Below are 16,936 nucleotides of genomic sequence, written 5' to 3'. Positions count from 1 at the left end.
CTGATACCAGGGGCATAAGTGGAGAGCAAATGTTTTCAGGGCAATGAATGTACAAATGTGCTTTCCACAATTGATGTATATGTGGATTGTGATGAGAGTAGCCCCTAATAAAACGATTAAAGAAAATAAAAATAAAGCTGGGACCCCGAATTAGATTTTCTAGCCTCCTAAACTGCATGGTTTAAAATGAGGACAGGTGTATGTCAGCGTTAGATTCCCGCGCCATGTTTAGCCAATCTGAATGCTGAGCAAATAATCAGAGAAGTTGGACTATATGCGGAAGAATGCAGCATCAGGTTTGCAAAACCAAATGACACAGCCTTGCTTGCTGAAGGCGAGGACTTGGAACCCTTGCTGATGAAGAGCCAGGATTGAAACCTCAGTATGGATTACAACACAGTGTAAAGAAGTCCAAAAATCCTCACACGTACTGTAGGTACCACCACAGTAAATGGAAAAAAGATTGACGTTGTCAAGGATTGAATCGTGCTTGGATTCCATCCAATGCTCATGGACGCAGCGATGACGAGACCAAAGGAGGCACTGCATTGGGTGAATCCGCTGCACAAGACCTCTTTAATATTACTTTGAGGATTAAAGTGTGCCTAACCCAAGCCATCGTATTTTCAGTCGCTTCACATGCATGTGAAAGTTGGGCATTAAATAAGGAAGAATAAAAAAGAAGCAATGAACTTGAACTATGAGTCAGAACCAACTAACAACAACAATAACACACCTCAACCTATGCTGACAAGCCAAAGGAAGTGAGGGTGGGATGGAGACAAAGCCAGCTGAAAGGGGTAAGAGCTTGACTCTGGTTCTGTTTTTCTTGACCTGAGAGTGAAGACAGAGATGAATGAGACTTTTCTGCTTCTCCCTGCAGCAGAATTGACAGAGTAGATAAACAGAATAAATATAATGCAAAACAAAGATCAAAGAGGATTGATGTACCCTATGGACTGTCTTTGTCAAGGCTGTCTCCGTGGGCACCAGGGACGGTGAGTGGAATGGTAAAACAGTGCAAGAGCATGGACACTGGTGCAGAAAGGAACTGGAAACATAGGGAATCCAGGACAGGGGAACCCCTCAGGACCAGTGGTGAGAGTGGCGATACCGGGAGGGTGGAGGGAAAGTAGGTTGGTAAGGGGGAACCGATTACAAGGATCTCCATATAACCTCCTCCCTGGGGGATGGACAACAGAAAAGTGGGTGAAGAGAGATGTCAGACAATGTAAGATATGACAAAATAACAATTTATAAATTATCTAGGGTTTATGAGGGAGGCGGGAGCAGGGAGGGAGGTGGGTAAATGAGGAGCTGATGCCAGGGGCTTAAGTGGAAACAAATGTTTTGAGAATGATGAGGGCAACGAATATACAAATGTGCTTTACATAATTGATGTATGTATGGATTGTGATAAGAGTTGTATGAGCCCCTAATAAAATGATTTTTTTTTAAAGAACAACATTTATATAAATATATCCTTAGCTAGAAAAGTTAACAGTGAGCTAGTTCAGAACCAAGGTAAAAAATGACACATTCTTCATTGCAGTTGTTGCCAACAGGTACTAGTTAGTGACTTGGGTTACCTTCAGAGAAATCAAGAAAATAATTAGTTGATTATAAGGAAAACATTTACTAGAAAGTAATCTCTTCTAAAATATAAATAAACAAGCATTTTAAAAAATCCACTCTAAAGAACGTACTGCTCTAGAGTTGATTGCAATTCATATTGACCTTATATAGGGTTTCCGAGCCTATAAATTTTTACAGGAACAGATAGCCTCATCTTTCTCCCTTGGAGAGGCTGGTGGGTTTGAACCACCAAACTTGTGGTTAGCAGTCCAACACTTACCCGACAGTGCCCCAAGGGCTCCTTATATGTTTTGCAATTAGTCATCCTTCCCCATTAGAACCACATGTGAAGGATACATTTTAATTTGCATCTCCTTTTTTATTAAGCATTTTTAGAGTGTAAGCCAGAATTGGCTCATGGCGGTGAGTTTTTTGAGATGCCAGAAAGGAGGAGTTATGGTGGTGCAGTGGCCAAAGCCCTCATCTGCTAACTGAAAGTTCAGCAGTTCAAATCCTTCAGTTGCTCTCCAAAAGCAAAATGGGACCATCTGCTTCAATAAAGACTTACTAAAATGATGATGGCAACAAATGTAAAAATGTGCTTGGCACATTGGATGGATAGGTAGATTGTGATAAGAGGTGTATGAGCCCCCAATAAAATGATTTTAAAATAATAATAATTAAAAAAATAAAGATTTACTACCTTGGAAACTTTCGAGCAGTTCCGCCTGTCCCAAATGGCCACTACGAGGCAGAATCAAGTTGATGGCAATGAGTTTGGAGTGGTTTAGGCAAGAAAGAAAAGGAATATAGAGTATATAGTCATGCATGAGCCAAGTTTTTTCAGCACATTTTTAATACAGTTTTGTGGTAAAATTAGATGCCTCCACTGATATTCGGGTCAGCTTATACTTGAATATATACGGTATTTTTAAGTACCCTTGGTGATACTCTTGGATAAGCATTGAGCTACTTACTACAAGATCAGAGCTCAAACCCACCAGCTACTCAAAAGGAGAAAGATGAGGCTCTCATAAAGATTTACAAAGCCTCTGAAACCCTACACAGTGTTCCTATGAATTGAATCAACTTCAGGACAACGGGTTAATCCTTTTTTCTGCAATTGTCCTCAAATTGATTCCCTGTCAACGTTTAGCAGTATAAAGATTAAATGGAGGAAGGGAAAGAATAATAGATTTTTATCTTGTGTTGTGAGCAGTCTTCAAAGTGGAATTTATATTTTAATATCTGGGTTTGCTAACAGGGCCTTTTAAATAATTTCTGTGGACTTAAAACCAATTGCCTTTTATTTGTGTGGTGATGGATATTATTAACTATATGTTAAATTAAAAAATGAAAACAATATTGTAGAAAATTTGGCACACATACAGAGTTGTTTCATATTTTATAAGAACTTCCTTGCATTCAAAAAGGGGTTAGCCCAAGAGTAAACCAAAGAGAGTGAACATTTCCATGACCCCTTTAGTATGTGTGTGTGTGTGTGTGTGTGTGTTTTATTGATGCTGTTGCTGTGGCTGAGAACATATGCAGAGCATCCACAATTCCGTGGTTTCTGCGGGACACTGACTGCAGTGTTTGAGTCGTGGGGCCATTCTTGCCGTCGTTTTCTGAGTTACCCCTCTCCCGTTAGCATACATTCTCTGCCCCGCTGCGCATGTTCTGAGTTGCAGTTGTCCGTGTGATCCCACACGACTAGCTCTTAACAGCATAAAGCTTACCGCCGCAGAAATACTGTACCAGTTAAACTGATGTTTGATTTTAAGATTTCAGGCCATATTTCTGGTCTAAGGTTTAAAGCCTACCTCAAGGCAATCGCCTCAGGGGGTCCCCAGCATTCATGGCTTCCAGGATTATTTGAAATTCAACTGCACATTTCCTCCCTTTGGATCAGGAGTCTTCTGTAGAATCTTGATTTTTTGATATACATTTTCTGATTTATTTCCAAAAGTGCTGTACCAATTCAGAATGCTATTAGGAATGTGTGATGATGCTAGTTTGTTGCTTTGCCTGAGGTAATAGTTCGCTTATGTAAATGTGTGGGAATAAGAGGTGTACATGGTTGGTTTCTTGACTGTTGCTTCCATGGGGTTTGATTGTTGATCTAGGTAACCTGGCAGTTCTGTTTGCGCAAATCATTCTTACACCAGACATTTTATTGTTTTCTCCGTGTAGAATTGGCAAATTAGTCATTTATTCCTGTGGTTTTCATAGCTTCTGTTGCTATTACAAATTTGGGAGTATTGTGGACTGCCAAAAAGACAAACACATCTCTCTTGGAAGAAGTACAGCCAGAGTGCTCCTTAGAGGCAAAGATGACGAAACCTTGGCTTACATACTTTGGATTTGTTGTCGGGAGAAATCAGCCCCGGGAGAAAGACATGGTGCCTGGCAAAGCAGAGGGGCAGCAGGAAGGAAGGCCCGGGGGACATGGACGGACACAGAGCGGCAATGGGCCCAAGCATAGGAACAGTTGAGAGGCTGGCGAAGGGCCGGCGGTGTTTCGTTCTGCTGTGCAGTAAGGTCACTACGCATTGGCACCAACCCGATGGCACCTAACAGCAACAACAACAACTGCGCAGGCGCCCCTGAATTCCTGACACTGGGCTTAGGTGTTTTCCAGCTCCAGCTCAAGCGGTTCTCCCGGAGACCCATCTACTTCTTCCATGTGCACAGGCATAGCTGCTTAACACCTTGCAGACATTTTTCAAATTTTGGTCTAGTGATGTCATTCTTGATTTCCACGCTGCTATGGAGACATTTCACTGGGATTTTAGGAGATTCTTCATTCACCACCAGATGTTTGCAGTGTATTTGAAACATAGCTACCTAAAGAACACATAATTTTTTAAAAAAACATTTCACTGGGGCTTGTACAATTCTTATCCCAATCCATATATACATCCATTGAAGAACACGTAATTTTTAACCCCAAGGTAGGAGACTTGCGTTCACTCAAAGGACCGTAGAAGACAGTCTTCCAGTCTGAAAAATCAGCAGTTGAAAACCACCTTCTGGGGAAAAAAGCCGCTGAAAGCCTATGGAGCCGAGTTCTACTCCGACACACGTGGGATTCCACGAGCTGGAATCAATTCAATGGCCACTTGTTTTATATCCAAGACCCACATGTGGTCATTGCTCTGCTAGCGTCTAACTGTACTCAGTGAGTCAGCACAACAATTTTATTAATCAGGTTCCATTATCCCCGCTTTAGAGGTGAAGAAACTAAACCTCATCAACATTAAATAGGATGCTCAAGGTTCGCTTTTGAGCTCAGGTTTGACTCGTCAAGTTGTCACATTTACACCTCATATTTCCTGATAACAGAGCAGGGCTCTAACATAGGCCATTTGAAGTAAGATCATGGGTAATTCTAAGTTCCTTATTTATTGCATTACATTTTTTAATGCATGAATTAGATAGACAATTGGCTGTCGTGGTCTAGCTAGAACTGAGACGAGTTATACATGTGTACTTTCTCACAGCTATAAGACAGAAATGGAGAATGCAGGAATTGCAGACCAGACTTGATCACGTGGAGATTGCTTGGAGAAAATTACATTATATAAAAGATTCTTGTGTGCCACATATACAAATAATACCCCTAGGAAACTGTATAACTATCCTTGACAAAGAAGTTAAAGACGCTCACACAGAGCTGTTAGTATCTGGAGTTGCCGCCTTTGCGCTATCTGTGTGCTCAAGCCTTAACTGCTTTGCTGCCAATCCTGCTCCATAGGCAGGTAGCTTTCCATCGAATTAGCTTATCCAGGCTGACAGATATCTATGTTTGTCGTTACAAACATAATTATGGCAAGATAAATGAGATCAAAGTGTGTATCATATTATGCATTATAACTACATAAGAATTTCTATTACGGAGGGGCAAGGGGGTGGGGCTATTAGAAAAAAAAAGAATTTCTATTACAATTAATGACAAATTTAGAATGATTTTTACATCCCGTGATGAGCAATCATGCTTTAAATTCTCCCTGGGGGGCAGGGGAGAAAGAAAGAGAGAAGTAAAATTGTGTCATGATAAACTTTTCATGCTTGCCATTTCCTAATTCTCATCTTCAGGTGATTAGAGGCTGATATGTTGACTTTTATTTTTTCCTATTCAGAAATTAACGTTTGACTGGATATGTCCCTTTGCATGATACTTATCTTCTCCATTGTGTCATTTGCAAAATAGGGAAAGTATATTTTTCACTGTAGTTGAAAAGATGAAATATAGAGAGATATAAAGTACGGAAGCATCTCATTTGTTCCACTGTCTACTGCTGCATACCAAACCACCCAAGCTTCTGGTATAAAATAAGCCATCTTAGGATGACCATTGATTCTGTGGGTGAGAAACTCAGACAACACACTAGGGTATGTCAGATCCATAACGGCTGAGTCCTGAGCTCGGGGACTTGAAGAGCCAGGTGACCTTTACTGCTGGCGACAGATTTAGCTAGAAGGTTCTCACGCGTAGGCTGGGCTTAGGACTGTGGACTCCAAGGCAGCTGGGTTCCGAGAATAAGCATCTAGGGAGTGAATGTTCTAAGAGACCAGGGTGGATAGCCACTCGTGAGCGACCCTCCAAAGTTAACAGAGGCACTTCTATCATATTGATTTCATCATCAAAAAAGTCACCTTCCAAAAAAAAAAAGTCACCTTCTCAGATTCAAGGGGAGGAGACATGTATCTCATCTCTCTCTTTAATATTATTTATTTTGTTGTCATTGAAAAGATACACAGCAAAATATGCAGGTACAACTCAACAGCATTAAGTTCTTGGGGTTGTCCAGCCAGGCCAACCCTCCTCCTCTGAGTTGTTCCTCCCCCACTAGCATAAGCCACCACAGCACCTAACTTTCCTATCGAGTCTTTTGTGTTGCTGTTATCCAGGGGTCCTCAAACTACGGCCTGTGGGCCACATGCAGCCCGCCGAGGATATTTATCCAGGCTGCCGGGTGTTTTTGCCCCGTTTTGTTTTTTACTTCAAAATAAGATATGTGCAGTGTGCATAGGAATTTGTTCATAGTTTTTATAAAAAAAACTATAGTCCAGCCCTCCAACGGGTCTGAGGGACAGTGAACTGGCCCCCTGTTTAAAAAGTTTGAGGATATCCATCTGAATCCATATATATAATTCTTCAAAGGACAGGATGCCCAAGGCAGCCATTTTTAACTAATTAAGTTAAACTGTTGTTTGGTGTTTGGATTTAGGATTTGAAGATGGCCACAGGGCCTTAGTCTCTGAGGCTCATCCAGCTTTCGTTACTAGAGAAAGTCTGAATTCCATGACTATTTGGAATTCTGTTCTACATCCTGCTCATCAGCCCCCTCACCTTGTTGTATTAGTATTCCTCTAGAGGCTCCTTGATCAAAATATTCAGCAATGGTAGCTGGGCACCATCCAGTGCATCTGGTCTCATGACAAAGGCAGCAGTTGTTGATGGAGGCAATCGGTCACACACACCATAGCCTCTCTCTGTTCCTGACTCTTCTCCTTTCTTCGCTTCTCCAAGCAAATAGAGCACAACTGTTGTCCTTGCAAACTTTTCAAGGCTATAAACATTATGCAAAGAACTAGGAGGTAGAATAGAGAAACACTAACACATTATTAGGCCAATCAAGTTGACTGTCCCATAAAACCACGACCCTAAGCTTCCAAACCAAGGAACAAAATTCCACGAAGTATCTGTAAGTAAGCAGACTCAGCAGCTACAATGTGTTGTTGTTGTAAATATGCACATACATATTACACCACTTTCACATCTTTTTGCAAGCGTACAATTTCTAGACAGCACTTACAGTAATTAGGTGTGCAATATTTCCATCACCGGTGACCTTTGGTCCTCCCTCCCAGCCTGGTCACCATGAATAACCTTGGTCTCATACATAGGTTTTTCTTGTCTTTTTAGGTAAGTAGGGTCATACTGTAGTTGTCCTTTTGCAATTGACTTATTTCACACAACATAAAGTCTTTAAGCTCCAGCCATATTACAGCATGTATCAAAACTTGATTTCTCCTACTGGCTGAGGAGTATTCCACTATTTGTGTCTACTGCATCTTGTTTATCCATTTCACTAATTGGGGAGCATTTAGATTGGTTCCACTTTTTAGTTATTGTGAGTATTGTGGCGTGGCAATGAACAGTAGTGTACAAGTTTCTGAGGTCCTGTCTTTTGGGTATATAGCGAGGGTGGAATTACTGGGTCATGTGGATATAAGGTGACTGAGAGCAGAACTGAGTCACTGACAGTGGATTGGGTTTTTGTTTCGTCTTGTTTTATGGTAGCTCTATTTTTAGTTTTTTGGGGAGCTACGGTACTATTTTCACAATAGTTGTACCATATTGCATTCCCAACAGCAATGGATCAGGGTTCCAGTTCCCACACCCTCACCAACATCTGCTTTTTTCCATTTGTTTTTCAAGCTGAGCCAGGCTTCTCTTTTCTTCCCACTGAACAGACTCAGCACCTTTGTCAAAAATCCATCAACTATAGATGTATGTGTTATTTCTGGCTTTTCAAATCTATGGTTATACCAGAACCAAGATGCTTTGATTACTTTAGCTGTATATGGTATGTTTTAAAATCAGGAAATACTTTGCTCTTCTCTTTCAACATTGTATTAGCTGTTTTCCATTCCATTTAACATTGAGAATTGATTTGTCTGTTTCTGTCAAGAAAGCTATTAGAATTTTGATTGGGATTATGTTGAATCTAAAGATTGCTCTGTGTAGTATTGATATCTTAGTGATGTTCATTCATCCAATACATGAACATGGAATATCTTTAATCTCTTTCAGCACCGTTTTAAATTATGACAATTAAGTAATTTGCATAATTTAAGTTCTTCACACATATGGTTAAATTATACCTAGGCATTGTGTTAGGCTGGGTTAACTAGAGAAATAAATCCACTGACACTCAGATGTGTAAGAGACAGCTTTATATCAAGAAGTAATTATATATCGACCAAACATCCCAGCCCAGTCCAGATCAACTCCTTAAACCCGATACTGGTCCATAAGTCTGCTATTAGTCCACAGATCCCTCCTCAGACTCACGCAGCCACATGGCAGTGACGCAGAATGCAGGAGGATCACAGGCTGGTGGGTGCAGTCTTGTGGATCCAATGGCAGTGACCACATCACAGGGCTCCCGCAGGTCTCAGTGTGACTCCTCAACAGGAAGGTGAAGGCAGAGAGAGAGTGGCCCACCTCCAGAGAGCCATTTACTTCAGTGGCACCCCCAAATGAGGTCATCAAGCTGCGACCTGATCGACAGGCTAAACTCCACCTATATCTTCTTACAGGTGCCCTGTTGGCACACAAAAAGCTATCACTGCATTTTATTCTCTTAGAGACCCTGGTAAATTGTTTTCTGAATTTTCCTTTCATTATTTCTTATTGCTGGTATACTGAAACATCACTGGTCTTGGCTTGTTAACTGTGCACCCTGCTAAATTTCTCCCTTGACTCGAGATTTTCTTGAAGACTCTGGGATTTTCTCCATATAGGATCTTGTTCTTTTCAGATATCCAGTGTGGAGATTTTTATTTGTTTTGCTTGTCTTGTTCTGGCTAAGACTTCTGATACAGCAGGCTCCATGGCCATGTTCCCAGTGTCGAGAAGGAAGCTCTCAGTCGTTCTCCATTAACTGTAATGTTGCCTTTGGGCTTTGGGGTGTGCTGTGAGTCACATGGAGAGCGTTCCCTTCCATTTGCAGCTTCTTCGGAGTTTCATCAGGAAAGGGTATTGAATTCCATTAAACACTTTGTCTGCATCCGTAGAAATGGTCATGTGGTCCCTTACTTTGTTCTGTTGGTGTGACTGATTTCTAGTGTTGAACAGCTCCGCTTTCCTGGAATAAGTTCCACTTGGTCATATTGTATAACTCTTTTAATATGTGTTTGCTGTGTTCACTAGTATTTTGTGGAGGATTTTACATCTATCCATAAGAGATTTTGGCCCATAGTTTTTGTTTGTTTGAATGTTTGTTGTTTTTCTTATACTATCTCTGTCTGTAGGTACTAGGGTTATATTTGCTTAATATAACAAATTAGAAAATAGTCCTTTCTTCTGAGTTTAAACAAGCGGTGGTGTCAATTCTTTGTTAAAGGCTTGGTAGATTTCCCTTGGAAGCCCTCTTGCTTTATTTTCGTTTGGGGCTTTTTGATTACGGATTTGAACTCTTCATTTGTGGGTATTTTGAGACTTTCTATTTCCTCTTAAGTTAATTTGGGTGGGTTGGGTGCTTCTAAGAATGTGTCTGTTTCGTGTAGGTTATCCAGTTTGTTTCTGTAAAGTTGTTTCTAATACTCAAGTTGTTTACTAAAAATTATCTTTATTTCTATCAGGTCAGTTGTAATGTCCCCAATCCCATCTCTTGACGGGAGACGTTTCAAAGATTTTGGAGTCATGTTTTAAAATGCCGAATCATCAACAACATATTGGGAACAAGCGTCTTGTCTGTGAATGTAATTGCTCTAGCATACTCACGGCATAGAGTGGGTTTTGCAAGAGGTCATGCAGTTGCCTAGTGTCGGCACAGATTGTAAGAATGACTTGGCACTCTTGATTTGGAATCTATAAACAATTAAAAGAGGTGATCATTTCAAACGTGTATTTTTAACATTGTCATAGGGCAGGGGTGGGAGAGTGGAGTGCCCGACTCATGAGAAGAACAGAAGTCATTGCTGTCTTGGTTAAATTTTCTGGTGTTTCATTTTCCACTTCTTTGTTCTGTTTTATTGAGGTTTTTACATTGCAATCTATTTGTAATGCTGTGGTTCTCAAAGTTTTATGTGCACGCAAATCACTTAGATGTCTTGCCAAAACAAAGATTATTAGTTGTGACCCCCAGCATTTTTTTATCCAGTAATTTTGGAGTGAGGCCTGGGGTTTACATTTTCACAATGCCTAGGTGACCGTGCTGATGCTGCTGTCCTGGGAAGCCACACTCTGAGAATCTGCGGTGAGGGAAATGCAGGCCCAGATCCACAAACTAAATTTGCCCACAATAAATTATATTACTTGATTCATGCAGAATGCAATGGGAAGTAGATTGTTGAAGGTGCAGTTAGGTTGAAATTGAGCACCTTATCATTTGATCTCCCTTATGAGCCATTTTAAATTTGTTCTCTTTTTAAATATTTTCTGCTTTCGCCTCAGTTGTTTTTGTGTTTTACGTTGTTAGTGGCTTGTTTGTTTTTCATGTTTTCCTGTATAGGAGGTCCAGGGTAGTTAAATCTATAGAGACAGTCACTGGACTGATGGGTCCTTGGAATGGCAGAGGAGGGTGGGAGAAATGGGGAGCTAATAAAGAAGAGTACAAGAATGAAGAAAATGGTCTAAAACTGAGTGTGGGGATGATCGTATAACTCTTCTTGATGTGATTGAACTATTGAATTGTATGATACGTGAACTATATGCCAATAAAACTGTTTAAAATTTTTTTAAATAAAATAAAACCAAAACATCTCCATTTTATAAATATTAAAACTAAGTAAGCTGCACACAGCATCACACCTAGGAAGTGTAGAGCTGAACTCAGGTCTTTCATAATTCAAAATTCACGATCACGCTTTCCACTGCCAGTCATCTCTCCTCTAATGAGACATGTCCGGTGGTGCCCCCCCGTGAAGCGCCCAGCCGTGGATGCCTGGAACGTCCTACGGCGCAGTCCTACTCTGCATGGTCACCAGACGTCGGAGCAGTTAACAACAGCGATGAACTCAACTTCTCTCATCCTTTATTATTGTCATATAATGCTAACTAGTTTAAGTCTGCCATTTTCTTTAGACTTTGAACAGTATATTTGACATCTAGATCTCAGCCAATTTCAGGGTCTTGGCAGAATTTGAAATCCATAAATTCTTCTTGAGGTTGCGATTCGATGACTTTAGGCATGAGAAAGCATAATATAAAACCCCAATCTACTTATAAACATAAGGACCTCCTGTGGCATAGTGGGTTACATGTTGAGTTGTCAACCACAAGGTCACCAGTTCAAACCCACCAGCCTCTCCACAGGGGTAAGATGAGGCTTTTCCACTCCCACAGAATTTACTGTCTCAGAAACTCACAATGGCAGTTCTATTCCGCCCTTTCAGGTCACTATGAGTTGGAATTGACTTGATGGTGGAGAATTCTTAGTTTGGACCTACAAATAGTGTGTGTGTGTGTGTGTGTGTGTGTGTGTGTGTGTGTGTGTGTGTGTCTGTTACACCAACCTAAAGGTACAGGTGGTGAATGTGCATATTATGACAGGAATCTGCTCTAGCTGCCTTCCATGACATCTCTGCAGGTTCTACCTGGCGCTTCAGGAAGTCAGGTGCAACTGACTGTTGTACTAACACTGGGCAGAGTTTTAGTCGTTCCCCTGCACCTTTCGGGACCACCCAGCCGCAGCACTGGCATGGTCCCTGCAGGCTACGACGATGTTCCTGTGTTGCTTTGTTCTCACCCTTCCTGAAATGGCAGCGTGGTCTTCCTCTTTTGATCTCTCTGCGAATTAGTGTGGTCCTGCCTGTTATTATCTGTAGTTCAAACATAGACCATATGACAGAGAGAGATCATGTGTTTTGGGTTTCTGTATTAGTCTGGGTTGACTAGAGAAACAAATTTATAGACACCCATATGTGTATAAGGGCTTTATATAAAGAGTAATTATATATTAAGAAAACATCCCAGCCCAGTCCAGATCAAGTCCATAAGTCCGATATTAGTCCATATGTACGATACCAGTCTATAAATTCATCTTCAGACTCACGCAACACATGCAATGATTCAGAATACAGGAAGATCACAGGCCAGTGGGTGGAAAGTCTTGTGGACCCAGTGGTGGTGGAAGCATCTTAGTTTTGGTGTGGGTCTCTACGTGGCTCCACTAGCTCCAGGGCTCTGGCTCTATCAGTGCAGCAACATGCATCTTGTCAGCAGGAAGACAAAGCAGAGAGTGTCAATCTGCCCTCCAGTGAGCTATTTATCTCCATCGTGCCTCCAAATGAGGTCATCAAGCTGCAACCTGATTGACAGGCTAGACTCCACCCCTTCGCAAGTTGACAAGAGATTATGTGATTGTCACAGTTTCCTTTGGAGTCTCAGGAGATCGGGTCCTTTTGACCCCGTAGGATTTCTTGACTGTAGTCTTCACAGAAGCATTTCTTCCTTCTGCGAGGCTGCTGGGTGTGTGAGCAGTCAGTTGCAAACCACTGGTGTTACCCAGCCTTCTTGATTCCAAATAGAGAACGTAAACGATTGTTGAGTGTCTAGGTGGTGTATGGTTGACATTCTCTGCTATTAACCCAAAAGTTGCAAGTTCAGATCCTGTCACAGATGCCTCAGAAGAAAGGCACCAAAAATTCAGCCATTGAAAACGCTACGGAGCACAATTCTAATCTAACACAGACAGGCCCCCATGAATCACAGTCGACTCAATGGCAACTTGTAGTAGAAAGCATTGTCAATAGCATCTTTGAGGAAGAAGGTAGGAAATTCACTCAGAGGATCAGGAAATGAATGAAAACCGAGTTTTCCTCTGAGGAATCTTCTCTGGTGCATACAGTACATCTGATTTTTTTTTTTCAGATACATTTTTTTTTCATGGCATTTATCACTTTGTTAGGGAGAAAGACAGGGCTTTCTACTCCCACAAACAGTTATAGTCTTAGAAACTCACAGGGACAGTTCTACCTTGTCCTGTAGGGTCAGTGTGAGTCGGTACTGACTCGGTGGTAGTGAGTTTTGGATCACCGTATTGACATGATTTGGACACACAAGCAGTTCCAGAAATGGCCACAGCCATTTCCAAATGGAGAAAAATCAACAGCATGGTGACAAGTTCTGCTTGACAACTCCCTCATGCACTTTCTACACTTGACTGAATTATCTGATGATTATCTTTACCAACAGCCTGATCCTGGGGGTTCATGATGCCAGATACAGAACACTTACTAAAACACAGAAACATAAAATTCATCATCTGACAGCGATAGGAACTAGTTGGTATTTACAGTTTTGTCCTAAATCATGCTGCAAATAAATTTTAATTTATTTTGTTATTGCTGTTGAAAGTAGCCCTGGTGCTGTGGTGGGCTAACTGCAAGGTCAGCAGTCCAAAACCACCAGTGGCCGGGGGAGTGGGGAGGGGCCTTCTCCCATAAACAGTTACAACCCTGGGAGTCCTACCCTGTGCTATAGGGGCCCCATGAATCAGAACTGATTCCATGCAGTGAGCTGAATTTTTGAGGGGTTGGTTCAATTGTTTCAAAGAGTAAGCAAATTAACATAACATTAAAAGGCAAGCAGGAGTTGTCAATAAGTCTTCTTCACTGCCTCTAAATTATGGTGAAAGGGCCTCCCCTTGAAGGGTGCTTGGAACCCTGGAAGGGACTTTGGGCGGATTCTAAATAACAGAAGAAAGCCCTTTACAATTGCCATGTGCCAAATGAATACCAACTTCTCCAAGAAGTTGTGCCTGTCCTTATCGCTACTTCTCACTCATTTCCAAAGGTGCTTAATTTGGCTCCCACCCACATCATTCCTTCTGAGATAACCAGTGACCTCTATGTGGTTAATACTCAAGTTCTCTTTCTGAGAACATTCAATATTGTTATCATATTTCATTTACTATTTTAACAATATTCTCTTTTTGGAGGATGACTGCATTAAATGTTTAGAAGCATGCTAAGAGATAGCCGTGTGTTAATCCGGGTAAACTAGAGAAACATATTCATGGAAACTCATATGCATATAAGAAAGAGCTTTTATATATGAGAGCAGTTGAATATTCAGAAAATATCCCAGCCCAGTTCAGATCAAGTCCATAAATCTGATATTAGCCCATATGTCTGTTACCAATCTATATAAAGTCTGCTTCAGACTCATGAAACACATGCAATGACATTGAATGCAGAAGGATCACAGGTCAGTGGGTACAAAGTCTTGTGGATCCAGTGGCGGTAAAAGCATCTCAGCGCTGGCAGGTGTCTCTCCATGGCTTCTCTGGCTCCAGAGGTCTGGTTGCATCAGGGTAGGTCTATGTGGCTTCTCCAGCTCCCAGGGCAGAATGCCATGTGTCTTGTCAGTAGAGCATCTCCCAGGGACTGAGCATAGAGGAAAACTGTCTCCTGCCTCCAAGGAGGAAATGCAGGAGATCCTCAGGAGGCCTTATAGACTATGACCCGATCGACAGACTAGACTCTACCCCTTCACTCTTAACCCTCTCAAGTCCCAAATTGACACCAGATTATGTAACTACCACAAGCAGCATATAGTTATCCTTAGAGTTACATATTATTTCTTTTTGGAGGATTAAGAAAAAATTAACAGTAACTGTATAGGCTACAGAGCATTTGCTATTTGTACAATTTCGAGTTCAGTAGCATTATGTTCCTCATGTTATTCAACCATCAGCATTAACCCTTCCTGATTTTTACCATCAACCTTAAGCCCAGTGTCCTCCAAGCATTAAAATTTGATATTATAATGAAAGAATGAGTTGTTACTTTTTTCAGCAGAAAAATCTAAAGATCCTAAGTGGACTGAGCATCCCAGGTCTCACTAATATTCATTTCACAGCCCCTAGCCTTGGTGCTTACACCGTGTTGTGGACCGTTGAGTCAATTCCAACTCTTAGCAAGCCAATCTGACAAGTCTGTTGAACTGCCCCCTAGGGTTTTCTTAAGTGGGTTCAAACTGCCAATCTCTTGGTTAGCCTCTGAGCACCTAACGTTTACACCACCAAGACTCCTTTGAGAATCTCTAAAACCGACAACATAACTTTCATTTTCCTGATTGAATTAAGTATTGCTGGAAGTTAGACAACTTTAGAGTTTCATCTGGAAATGTTTGATAAGGAGACATTTGGGATGTAAAAGAGGCTTGACTGTCACATCAGTTCACTCTTGACTTTGACAAGGACACCTGAGAATGTTGGCAATTTCTGCTGACTTTAATTACAGGACTTGACCAGTGAACAGCAACCTTCTCCAAGCAGTAGCCAACTCTGCATGTTCAATGTTGCACCTTCAGAGAATCTTCCCAAGAGATTTGTAAATGATGAGTTGGGATCAAAATTTAGGTTAACAGTTCAGTGACTACGTGTGTGCATACCTCCGCTGAAATGACACGAGAGAAGACACCCTTTTATGCTTCACTCCGTTTGCACATAGGTTGGGAGAGACGATGGTGGTTGCCAAATCCCATCATCTGTTGTATGAATCATCACAGTTGCAGAAGCATCAAAATGCAAATAAACCAATATTGAATTGAGGAAATAGGGTGTCTGTGCTTTTCTTTGGTCTACAGATTATGTAACTAATGATCACGGACGGTGCTTGTAATGTGTTTTTCTTTTCACCCATCTCTCCCTTCTTCATGTCATTGCCGTTGCTCTTCTCTCTTGGGCTCAGCACACTCTGAATGTCTGACCGTGCCCCAGGTAGGCACTATACTTAGCAGTAGTGAACAGGGCCTTCTCAATCCCTGCCCTCAGGGGCTCAAGTGAGTACATTGCATTTTCTTGAATGACTTACCAATTGCTGCCCAGGTAATTCCAACTCCTGGCCTCCCCATGTGTGTCAGAGTAGATGTGCCCCCAGAGTTTTCTGAAGTAGCTTTGTTAGGGTTCTGGGGTAGTCTACCTCGGTTCTTGCTTTGCAATGCGGAAAGAATTCACGTGATTTGTAAATCCAAGTGACTTTTACAAGGGAAGGGAAAGTTTCCCATAGTACTGCCTCAAAAGCACACGCTACTTCTGGAAAGCGACTGCAGACGGCCACTTCAGGAGAGTGTGAAAAACTCCACATAAAGAACACTGGAACGGGAGCAGGGAAACACACGTAAGGAACCAAGCGCAGGAATTCCCCAGAGGCCAAGAGAGGGCCTGGTTGAGGGTATTGGCCGCCCTCATTGGCTGAGTTCAGGTGCACCTGTGTGCTGTCACATCACCGGTGCCTAGGTCTTTTCCCATAGGCGCCTAATTAGTGTGCCTGATTCCAACCAAGCCCTTACTGTGGCATGGGCTCGCAATCCTCGTTCAGGGTAGTCATTTGGTGAGAACAACCCCCATTTGGCCCTCATCTAGCAGCCTGACAGATTCCCCAAATCTTTCTTCTGAAGTGCCTCTGGGTGGCCTTGAACCCCCAACCTTCCAGTTAGCAGCTGAAAACATTAACCTTTTGAACCACCCTGCGACTTCAACTTCATGTCTCCCGTGTACCTTAATGTTCCACTTGTTGGGAACATAGCAGTTAAAAGAAAAAAATCAAATGATTGCCCTCAGGGAGCAAAGCAAAAAGCAAACTCCCTGCCCTTGAGGCAATGCTGACTCAGCAAGCT

This window comes from Echinops telfairi, unplaced genomic scaffold (assembly GCF_000313985.2).
Source record: "Echinops telfairi isolate 266 unplaced genomic scaffold, ASM31398v2 ScPeMD7_7461;HRSCAF=8499, whole genome shotgun sequence".
In the NCBI taxonomy this organism is placed as follows: Eukaryota; Metazoa; Chordata; class Mammalia; order Afrosoricida; family Tenrecidae; genus Echinops; species Echinops telfairi.
Note: the sequence above shows the minus strand (reverse complement) of the source record.